This window comes from Anastrepha obliqua, chromosome 3 (genome assembly GCF_027943255.1).
Source record: "Anastrepha obliqua isolate idAnaObli1 chromosome 3, idAnaObli1_1.0, whole genome shotgun sequence".
NCBI classification, from domain to species: Eukaryota; Metazoa; Arthropoda; class Insecta; order Diptera; family Tephritidae; genus Anastrepha; species Anastrepha obliqua.
In genome coordinates, this window is record NC_072894.1 from 16,332,162 (window position 1) to 16,343,932 (window position 11,771).

An 11,771-nucleotide genomic window follows, 5' to 3' on the forward strand; every position below is an offset into this window, starting at 1 on the left:
AGCAAGCAAGAATTCACACGAATCTAAATTATTCATTATAATAATAATAAAAAAAGGTGAAAATCAAGAAGTCCCAGCCGTTATTCCCCAACCATCATTGAGAAAAAAATCACTCACTGGCATCCTCGTGACTTCACCTAAGAATTCAACGAACACGACAAATACAAAGTGCAACGCTTCAACTCTCAGACACTCCAACCACCAAGTTTTAAATGCTTGGGCTTTCGAGTGCTCAGGAAATTCAAGACAGCTGTGGTAATGGGGAATGAACGAACTGCAGCTCAACACAAAAACAACAAAAACAACGATTCGGAGAACAACAAAAGAAGATAAAGTATAAAATGGGTTTGTCATGCCAGTATTTTACGTACTATGAGGGACGAACCGAAAATCGAGCAAAACTGAACCCTAACACACAAATACAAGCCAACAAGAATGCGTACATAAAAAAGTATGTTTGTGTATTCCTATATACTCATACACATGTATTCAACAGACCTTACTTCTTATAGCGGGTATACCTACACATTTTACTTTTAATAATAGAAACGTATAATTTTATATAAAATCCCTCAAAAGGTTCAAAATGCTATGCACATGGCAGCAGTAGTGCTGCTTGAGTCGACCGCGCTGCCACCTTTGTGTGCGAGTATGCACGAGTATTGTATTTGCCGGCGTTCCAGCATCTCTGCTTTCTCAGATGATATCACATAGATGCGAGCAAGAAAGGACGTAAAAGACGTCAGACGTGGAATGATTGAACGATTTTGTTTTGTCGAGTATGGATTGCTAACGCCCAAGGTTGGTTTGGGGTCGTTTAGTCTAACTCTTATTTGTATTGCTACTCAAGTTGGAATGATGCGGGTATACTCGTATATTTTCTTCAATATATGGTAAGGTTACTTAAGCCGATACCCACACGGTGACTGACCCCGCTACAATATAATTATACCAACACACATACATACGAGTATATAGTATGCATGTGAATACAAACACATTGACATGCATGCATTTGAGTATATCCAGTTAATGCAGCATAAGGTAACGAAAACAGAAACAGAGAGAAAATGAAAATTCTAAATAATGCTGAAAGTCAAGCAACCAGTCTTTATCTTGAGACGTTCAGCAAATTATAAGATAAATTGTGAGACGAAGTAAATGTTTAAATTCGATTCGACTACAAAAAGGTGGAGTTGAGTTGAAGGCGCGCCACCATACACAGTTGTGGCACCTTGAGTCGGCAAAATTCTAGGCAAGCAACATAACCGACATACGAGTACTTAGCAACCAATTTAGCAATCGACTTAACCGAACAACTGACGATATGCCCCAGCAACGACCCTTTTTGTTCCACTTATATATGTATATATTTATACGGCAATATATCGTCTCTTCTGCAATGTATGGCACTGCACTGCGCCAAAGTATTACTTTCTGGCTCGTATCTCCGAAAGATTTAACGTTTCTTCTTTTTTTTTGTATCTGCGCCTCCAAATACATATCTCTAAACACATACAAATATACATGCCTTCACTGCATACAAATCCATAAAAAGTTATATCATCCATCCAAACGACCACCGTACGCCCGCTTGAATGTGTCAGAGCGAGTTGGCAAATATCCAGATACACAGATACAGAAAATGACTTGCCCGAGTAAAATTCCATTTCATGGTTTCATCGCTGTACGATGACTTTGCCAGTTTTTCAAGTAGTTCGAGTTTGGGTTGTTGCTCGCTGGGACGTTGGACGTTGAGCGTTGAACGTTTTTCATGGCAGCTGGGCGATGATGCTACCGACGATAATCCCCAGCTGTATGGATATAGTGTAAGAGGCAGCAGTGCATTTACATACATACAAATGTATGTACGTCTGTATTGTATATGAGATGCACGGTCGTTTGTAACTATGCATGTGAGTAAGTGCGCTTACGTGCACGTACATTGATATTTCTGTACATATATATGTATGTATGTAGTAGGAGGATTCAAGAATGGGATCAATGCTCATGGGGTATATAAACCACTGATGCTATAAGTCCCCGAAGGGTTGGATTAAATGTTCTATACAAGTATGTATAGTATTATACATCTGTATGTATGTATATATGTATGTGAGTACATTTACACCATTGCTGGCAGTATGCTGAGTTGAATGAATTTTACACACCCTCTCGCCTCTAGTCCAGTATTCTCTATAAAAAGTTTGCGGATCGAGCATGCTCAAATGAACGACGAAAATAATGGTATTATACATTTAGTAGGGGGATGTGCACTTACACATACATAAATAGTTTTTTTCCAGATAACGAGAAGCCTTAGCAAAGCGTTGTGTATACAACATCCTAGCGGGAATTCGGCGGAGGGTCCACGCCTTAAACATGTTTACATAAAGAAATCGATTTTGGTTGGATTCTAGCGGTAGTTAATTATAGTCGGATAATAAAAGTCAGTAAGCTTTGGAATTGTAAATAACCGTCAGCTTACATTTGATAGCGCGGCTTCTCGAAAAATAATAGTAATGCCTTGATGTTATTGTATATTTGTGCAAATTGACCGTCCTATAGTTTTACGTCACCTCCGGATTGCCTTTCGCGTTAAAACCGCTTTTAGAGAGAATAAAACTTGCGTTCCCACGACAGTCGGTTCTACGTTACCGGAACGGCCCGGATTTATGTATATCCGGCCAAGGACTGTCACTTCAGCAGCATTCCCCATATATGTATGGGGAATGTTTATGCTGCTACAACAACAACAAGAATAAAACTTGTACTATGGAGTATGAAAAATTGACTCGCCACTTCATCCGCTTACGTTAGGTTCGGTTGAAGTGGTTATTTATAAGTTCCACTAGCAAAGATAGATAGATAGGTAGATTTTCTTCGAGACTTGCACTTCGACCCCATGGCCTTTTGTGTCCTCTGTTTATCACATTAACTCATCCAGACCCAGTTCTCTTATTAAACTCAGGATAGAGTTGGGTTGGATTGAGCGTAGGCGCCTTTCTCCTTGCTGCAATTGGCCCAGATGTCTCAACCTTCTCCGCGCTATAGCTTTACATTCCAGGATGAATTTGCATTAGAGTCTTCTGGGATTGGTCGCAGAAACGACAAGAATTAGTGGACCATATTCCGATCACAGTGGACTGAATGCCCGTGAGCATCCTCAGTTTGTGCTTGGGGAGACTTATAAGTCTTTTAAGCTTCTTTTGGTCGTACCCTCCAAATAACGGGATCGCCCGGCGTACGCCTGCAGTTTGGTGCCAGCAAACCTCCCTTAGCCTTCGCTTTACTGACATACTCAAGTCCGTAATTGGCCTCATTGTGAGACCACATGGATTAAGTCCGGTCCCCTTTCTATTTCAACTAAGCTCTATAAGTAGTCGACGAAGTTGAGTATCCAGTATCAAGCAACTTTTCAAAATTTTGCAGCCCATGAATTTCCACCTTCCTCTCTAGACTGCCGGGCCTTTTCAAAGCAATCGCTTTAAGACTTCTGACTCGTTTTCGCTTCTGCAGCTTTTGCAGAACTCGTTGTTGGGCACTTTCTCATTTTTCTCTATAATGATTTGAATGTGACCTATTGACAGCCCCATCACAGCCGCGCCGGAGAAGCCTCAGATAGAGTTTAATTCTATACACTTAAGGGGTAACACCACTGCACACGCGTAAAATAAACACGATTTTTAAAGAATTTTTTTGTATAGAAGGAAAGGGAAAACAATCACTCTGATTTGGGAAGTTATTATTTATATACTAAAATACAAAACTACAAAGTTTGATCGAAAAATTTTACAAAATGGCGGCATTGGAGACATTTTTGTAATGTGGTTTCTCTTGAAGGAGCTCCGCGGCACGCAGCACAGAGGGTGCAAATTTTAATCTGGAACAAAGAAACATTTTTTTTCTTTGAGAAAAACGCGTTTAAAGCTTGGAAATTTGGAGAAGTCGTTAGGTAGCAGTCACTAACGCTTGGTTAAAAGCTTAAAATATTTATGAAATAAACTTCGGTAACGTATAAAACTTTTTGTTCTGTATTTTAAAAGGTTCAAAGAATTTTTTAGCTTATAAAAAAAATCCATTTTTTGAAATTTCTACAGTGGTGTTACCCCTTAAGTATGGCAGTATTGTGAGAATTCTTTAACCCCTTGAGAACCAGCACCATTTTAATCAATATATCTTATATTGTAGGATATTGTATGATTTTTAAATTTTTTTCGTAAATTTTAATTTAAAAGGACCTATCACAATTGTGTACTTTGGTTTCCAACAATAAGTAGTTCGGTGTAATGACCGAAACTTCGACGTTTTTTCATGAATCTTTTTTAAAAAGAAAATAAAATGCGATCGTTTTAAAGTTTTTACATGTTTTTATTGATGTTTTAAAGTATATATAATAAAAAAAAAAATTTTAAGTTAATTTTATATTAATTTGTTTAAAATTTTTGACGTCAAAGTGAATTCCTTAAAAAAAGATGATTTGGTTCGGGGAAACACACAGCCTTCCAAAGTCATCTGAAATAAAAAATTCAAAAAGATTATTATTCTGTAGACTTTATTTTAGGTCCCGAACCTAAAAAAAACATACAAATAAAAAAACAAAAACAAAATGGCGGACTTGTGAAAAAAGTTCTCAAAATCTAATTTTTTTCTTCATAAATTGTTTAAATTAAATAGTTTATTATTAAAAAATTAAATGTTTTAAAGGTCCGGGATCTAGATATGTGTGTCTAGAATAACGGGTTAAATTTTTAGCCAAATCGGTTAAATAGTTTTGAGTCAGTGATTCCCCGAAATTTCGAAAACACGGTTTTGAGAAAAACGCGTTTAAAGTTTCGACAACAGCTGCTACTGGCGTGTCACACGCTTTCATACACACTACGGCGCGCTCCCTTATTTTAGCTATAACTTTAAAAATAATTAAAATTTCTGCCTGAAATTTTTATAGTATATTTTTAAGATGTTTTTCTTCCGAAAAATGTAAAAAAAAAAATTCGACTTTTTGAACCCGTCACACCGGGCTACTACCATAAAAGAACCCAACATTTTCTAATAATTCCTTTTTATTGAAAAATCAAAGTGAATTTAACGAAACAATAAAAAACCAAAACAAAAATAGTAAATTGAGTCTATAGATATTGAGATCAAACATTTTTTTTGATATATGTAATATTATTTTGTGTGATATTCTCTGAAACACTGCTTGTCTTTTGCAAAGCACGGGGGTATTTTACATTATTGGCAGCGAGCTCTCGATCGACTTTCCCATCGTGGATTGCGACATCTTTTTGCAGTTCTATTTACAAATTCTGCCCAATGGTCGTACCTATCGAACATCCGGAGCGTTATGTGGGCGATATTTATTTCCATGATAGTTTTCGGATAACTCATATGGTGATACTTCCAATGGAGCACTTTTGTACTTCGCCAGGACTTCGCCGATCTCCATTTTAAAATTAAGGAATTTTTTCACTTTATTGTTACACCTATTATCTTTCCCCCATCTTTTCTATATTCCATCCAACTATTATATAGGGTGATTTTTTAAGAGCTATGGAACGTTTTTCAAAAAACCACACGTAAAATTCGGAAAAATGCATGACATTTTTATTTAAATTGATAGTACAGTCCATATAATTTAATGCTTTAAGATTATTTCATGCAAATGTTGACCGCGACTGCGCTTCAAATGGTCCATTTGCTTAGCCCAATTTTGGCATACTCTTTCCAATGTTTCCGCCGGTATCTCACATATAAATGCCTTAATGTTATCTTCCAATGCGTTAATTGAAGCAGGCTTGTCTGAATAGACATGAGCTTTAACATAGCCCCACAAAGAATAATCTAAAGGCGTTATATCGTACGATCTGGGTGGCCAATTGACAGGTCCCGAACGTGAAATAAAATGTTCACCGAACTCGCCTCTCAACAAGTCCATTGTTGCGCGTGCTGTGTGGCATGTGGCACCGTCTTGCTGAGCCCACATGTCATGCAAGTCAAGCTCTTGCATTTTGGGCAAAAAAAAGTTGAATATCATTTCACGGTAGCGCTCACCATTCACAGTTACGTAACGATTCGCAGCATCTTTGAAGAAGTACGGTCCAATGATACTTCCAGCCCATAAACCACTCCAAACTGTGACCTTTTCTGGATACATTGGTAGCTCTTGCAATTCTTCTGACTGATCTTAACTCCAAAATCGGCAATTCTTCTTATTTACGTACCCATTGATCCAAAAATGAGCTTCGTCGCTGAACACAATTTTTCGATAAAAAAGTGGATCTTAAAATTTATAATAAAATTCAATGATTTGCCAGCGTTGTTCGTTTGTAAGACGATTCATGGTTAAATTATGGACCAAACTGAAGATGTTTGACAGTGAAACAAAACACGAAACGTGCTTCAGCTGTTTAAACCAACTGTTTAAAAAGATAATAGCTACAAAATCCCCCGTTACATTGTCAAATCAAGAAAATGAAAAAAAAAACGTTGACTGGCATTTTCTTGTTTTCGCTTTAATGCGGTAGTATTCCATCATTTGGTCAGCTATATCCACTCCTCCCATTTTAGAATTGTACAGTTGGACAACGGCAGGAATTGGAACTGGCAAACTTCGCTTAAGATTTCGAACCCAACGATTTACTTCACCAATTGGATCTTTTCCACATGGTGTTGAGGCTATTGTAACGCATTTTGTATCACACCATTTCACAACAACTAAATTTTCGTCTTTAACAAACTGGTGCATATGGTCACGGCCTATAGATTTGTCTGGCGCCCATTATGGTGCCTGCCGCTTTATTCCCATTTTGTTGTAATTCCTCTAAAAGAGGTATTGTGGTAAAAAATATATCGAAGTAGAGATGACTTCCCTTTGGTAAACACTTAGTAAGTCATCAAATGTTCCAGCCTCTTGAAATAGTTCAAAATCAACGACCAGACCATTAGAGGTAGTACAAACCAGATTCTTTAAACCCACAGGGCGCGGTTTTGAACGGATTGCTTGTCTGGCAAGGCATCTACCAGTAAAAGGAACTATTTGCTCATCAATAGACAATGAAGTAACTTCAGACGCTAGTTGATTTCATCGGTTTCTCACCATGCCAAGGCTGAGCTCTCCATAGCTTGTTCGTTTCACTAGGTAAGTTATTATCGGCGAAATGAATGCTGTTTCCAAATTTCATGAACTTATTTCTTGACAATTATTTCGCACATATAGTTGTTTTCCCAATACATTTTTATCTGTGGATAGCCTAGGCAGGACATATGTAATAATGGCGCAACTATAAAAGTTTCTTAATTCGGTTTCGGTTAGATTCATCTCGGAGCTAAATACCGCAAGTCGATACATTTGTGTATATTTTTCAAAATCCATAAAGCGTGTTTTTGTGAAATCTTTTGAAAAGTATTCAAGAGGTGTTCCTAATTCAACGAAATTTTGACAGCCTTGCTCTATAGGAATATTGTGAGCTGGGAATTCTTTTTTCTTTCGCAGTTCTGTTCCGTGTGATTTTGTGGCTTTTTGATTAGCTACGAAATATTCCGAAATTGAATCTGCAAGTTCAATTCAAATCAAATAAAAAACTAATTAGGTTAATTTTAAAAACGCTAGAAAAATACCTTCTTCTGACTCCTCTTCATCCTAACTATCAATTTCTTGTATTTGGTCGCGCGTTAAGCATAGACCCTCAATATCATCATAAGATGAAAAGTTACCATCGGAGTTTTCAAGAATATCTAAGACCATTTGAAGGTCAGAATCATTTGAGAAGTCTATATTTTTCCCTGCAATTCATCAGATAACACAATTGTGAGTTTGAAAGAAACTCTTAACTTAAAACCAAGCAACACAAATATGATATCTGATTTTTACTTTAGAGATAAGTGGAACCCACAAGCAGAGCAGTTATTTTGCACATGTTATAACTTGAAATAGCACTGGCCTTATACGTAAACACATTCATATCAAAAATATACCGGTTTAGATAATAAATATTTGTACTTACTGCAGGCCATACTACTGATCACTCCAAGAGACAATAGGAAACTGATTGTTTTTCGTTTTTGGCACGATGACTCTTTTTTTTCATTTGTATAGGTAAGACAAAAACATAACACAATCACTGCTTTTGGAAGTTTTAGCAAAAATTAAAAACTATTATATATATTTTAGAAATTTTTAAAGTTACATCGCACATTCGCTTAAGATGGTTCTCAAAGGATTAAGTAATAAATTTGCAGAGTCCAACATCTGACTCTATGAATATGAAACTAAAAGCGAAGTTGCAACGCCTAATGAAATTGAATATGCGATAAAAGCTTTAAAGAACAGAAAATCACCTGGGCATGACAACATCACAAGTGAGTTGCTGAAATATGGAAGAATACAGGTTCAACAAGAGCTTGTAAAACTTTTCAATATAATTTTGAATCACGAAGAAGTTCCATCAGAGTGGAAAACAAGTATAACAATCCGATATTTAAGAAAGGTAAAAAAAAGTGGTTGTCTGTAAAGTCGGTTTACTGACGATAGTTTAACGTGACAACGTCATAAGAAAATATTGATGGAATGGTTGCAATTTTCAAAACAAAATTTTAATTTTATTTGTTTGATAGATATTTTGTATGGATATAGAGGAGGAGGTAAATCGAATTGCAATGGAATAGATCAAGTTACATTTACACAAACGTGAAAAATGACGAAACATTTATCAAATTCATGAAAGATTTCTTCAATTTCGATTGTGCATCAGACGTTAATAAGTCAACAACACTAAGAGGCACCATCATCGATTTCTTTTTCAAGACACTTTACACTCGAAACACTCCCTTTCATTTCCTACTTTTTCTATCATCGTCCTATTCTCAACAGAGAAATGGTTCATTACCATGCACACAGGAAGAAGGCATATGCAAATACAAGTATGTGAATTTATATACAAATGCGTATATAAATACATATATAGGACAGTGTCAGATGTCGAACGTTGCCGAACGTGGGGGCCGATTGTGCTCTTTGTCGTTCGTTCCGCGCTCTCGCTTGCAGTTCAAGCACATTAGCTTACATTTGCTTGCGTACGGAATAGATTCGTATATTTGATATGTCCATATGACTTGTATGCATCTTTACATATAGATTTGTTCTTTTTGAAAATTGCGCGAAATTGTATATGTATATGCATGTTTATATACATATATTAGTATACAACATATCTTATAAGGTATATGGTAAATATTACCATACATTTTTTCCTTCATATATAATAAAAAAATTAATAATAATAACATTAAGACAACAGGTATTATTAACAAACTTGGTTTTATTTTAAATTCTTCAAGTAAATCAAATTAATAATAATCAATAAGAAGGTATATGCAAATACAAATACGTGAATTTATATATGTACATATGCGCATATACATACATATATACGCTCACTTAAGTAGGAGAGAGCAAGATGTCGAACGTTGCCGTTCGTTTGCTTTGTTCGTTCCGCACTTTCGCTTGCAGTTCATTCAAGGTAACGGCAATGAGCAAGGTAACGACAAATGAGCAAGGTAACGACAAATGAGCAAAGTAACGACAAATGAGCAAGGTAACACTAATGAGCAAAGTAACGACACATTTTTTCGTGCTTGCAGCCGGCTAAATCGAATTATAAGACGTTATCACGTCAAAAGACGATACGCATAATTATCGCTGAATAACGCTCCAGCATTCTACTCAAAAGCTTTTCACAAAGATCCTATCATCAAAATTACAGCCATACTTGCATGGATAAGAAGAACAGCAAGGATTTCTTAAAAACCGATCAACAACAGATTGCATTTTTCTCCTACAACAGATTATGGAAAAATCATTTGAGTTTGATTATCCAGCTTTCATGTGTTTTGTGGACCTTAAAAAAGCCTTTGACCGAGTCAGGCTACATGACGTCTTGGGAATTTAAAAAGAGAGAAAAGTTCCTTGACAAATTGTTGAATTTATTAGAAATCTCAATACCAATTGCACAAACTAAAGTTGTGGTAAATGAGAAATTTACCAACTGTATAGAGTGCACCACGGGAATACGACAAGGGGATTCATTAAGCCCACAACTTTTCAATCGCATCATGGATAAAATTATTTCTGAAGTTAACCAACTTCAAAGTAACAAACTAAACAATCGAAATTATTTACTATGCAGACGATGCAGTTTTAATTGCTGATAGTGAAGATAATCTTCAAAGGCTCTTGCACCGTTTCGTTACTATTGGCTTGAAATTTAATATGGAAGTTTCAACTGTAAAAACTCAATCAATAGTAATATCTAAGGAACCAATAAGGTGTAAGCTGGAAATTAATCAGAATATTATAGAACAAGTAATGCAATTGGGAATTGATATATCCAACGCTCATAATATAATCTCAGAAGTGAGAGAAAGATGTACAAATGGTGCAAAAATATCAGGATTTGAGCGAGATATTGCATGAAAGAACAAATACATGAATGTGGAAAGCAAAACGCATGTAGGGTGAGCCATGTAAAATTTGCTTTTTGAATCGGCTATAAAAAAAAAACTAATCAATATTTTTTCAAACTATTTTTTTTATATTGAAGATTGAACATTGTCATTTATGAATGAAAAATAATATCGTTCAAATGACTGCCCCGACTGGCTTTACAGTAGGCCATTCGATCAACCCAATTTTTAAGTACATTTTCGATTGTTTGGGCTCCAATTTCATGAATGGGAACTTTGATTTCGTGTTTTAAAGCATCAATCGTCTCTGGATGGTTCGCATAGCATTTGTCCTTAACGGCTCCCCACAAAAAATAGTCTAACGGGCTTAAATCACAGCTCCGAGGCGGCCAATTGATATCGGAATTTCGGCTGTTTATTCGGTTTTCAAAAACGGTAGCCAAAAGTTCGAGTGTAACTTTGGCAGTGTGACAAGTTGCACCGTCCTGTTGAAACCAAATGTCGAACCATGTCATCCTCTTCAATTTTTGGAAACAACTCGTTGAGCATGTCACGGTAACGCTCGCCATTTACTGTAACTGCGGCTCCACGCTCATTTTCGAAAAAAAAATGGCCCGCATTTTGAATTCATTTCACGGTATCGCTCACCATTCACAGTTACGTTACGATTCGCAGCATCTTTGAAGAAGTACGGTCCAATGATACCTCCAGCCCATAAACCGCACCAAACTGTGACCTTTTCTGGATACATTGGTAGCTCTTGCAATCCTTCTGACTGATCTTCACTCCAAAATCGACAATTCTGCTTATTTACGTACCCATTGATCCAAAAATGAGCTTCGTCGCTAAATACAATTTTTCGATAAAAAATTGGATCTTAAACTTTCTTAACAAAACACGCATTTTTACCATAAAATTCAATGATTTGCAAGCGTTATTTGTTTGTAAGACGATTCATGGTTAAATTATAGACCAAACTGAAGATGTTTAACAGTGAAACAAAACTAGAAACGTGCGTCAGCTGTTTAAACCAACTATTTAAAAATATAATAGCTAAAAAATCACCCGTTATATTTGAAATCAAGATTTGCATAGTGCCGTTATTCGACCCGAGTCTCCAAAAGTTTGAATTCAAGCCTTCATATTTCAATATGGTTCTGGTCCCACTGTGATGCGTGCTTATAAACCAGATAAATAGATTTTTTAGTGCTTAAAAAATAATGCAGCGGCAATATCGTTAAAAACAGCGCGCACACCATTATATAAAAACCAACAAACATATTCATATATGCATATGTACACATGTG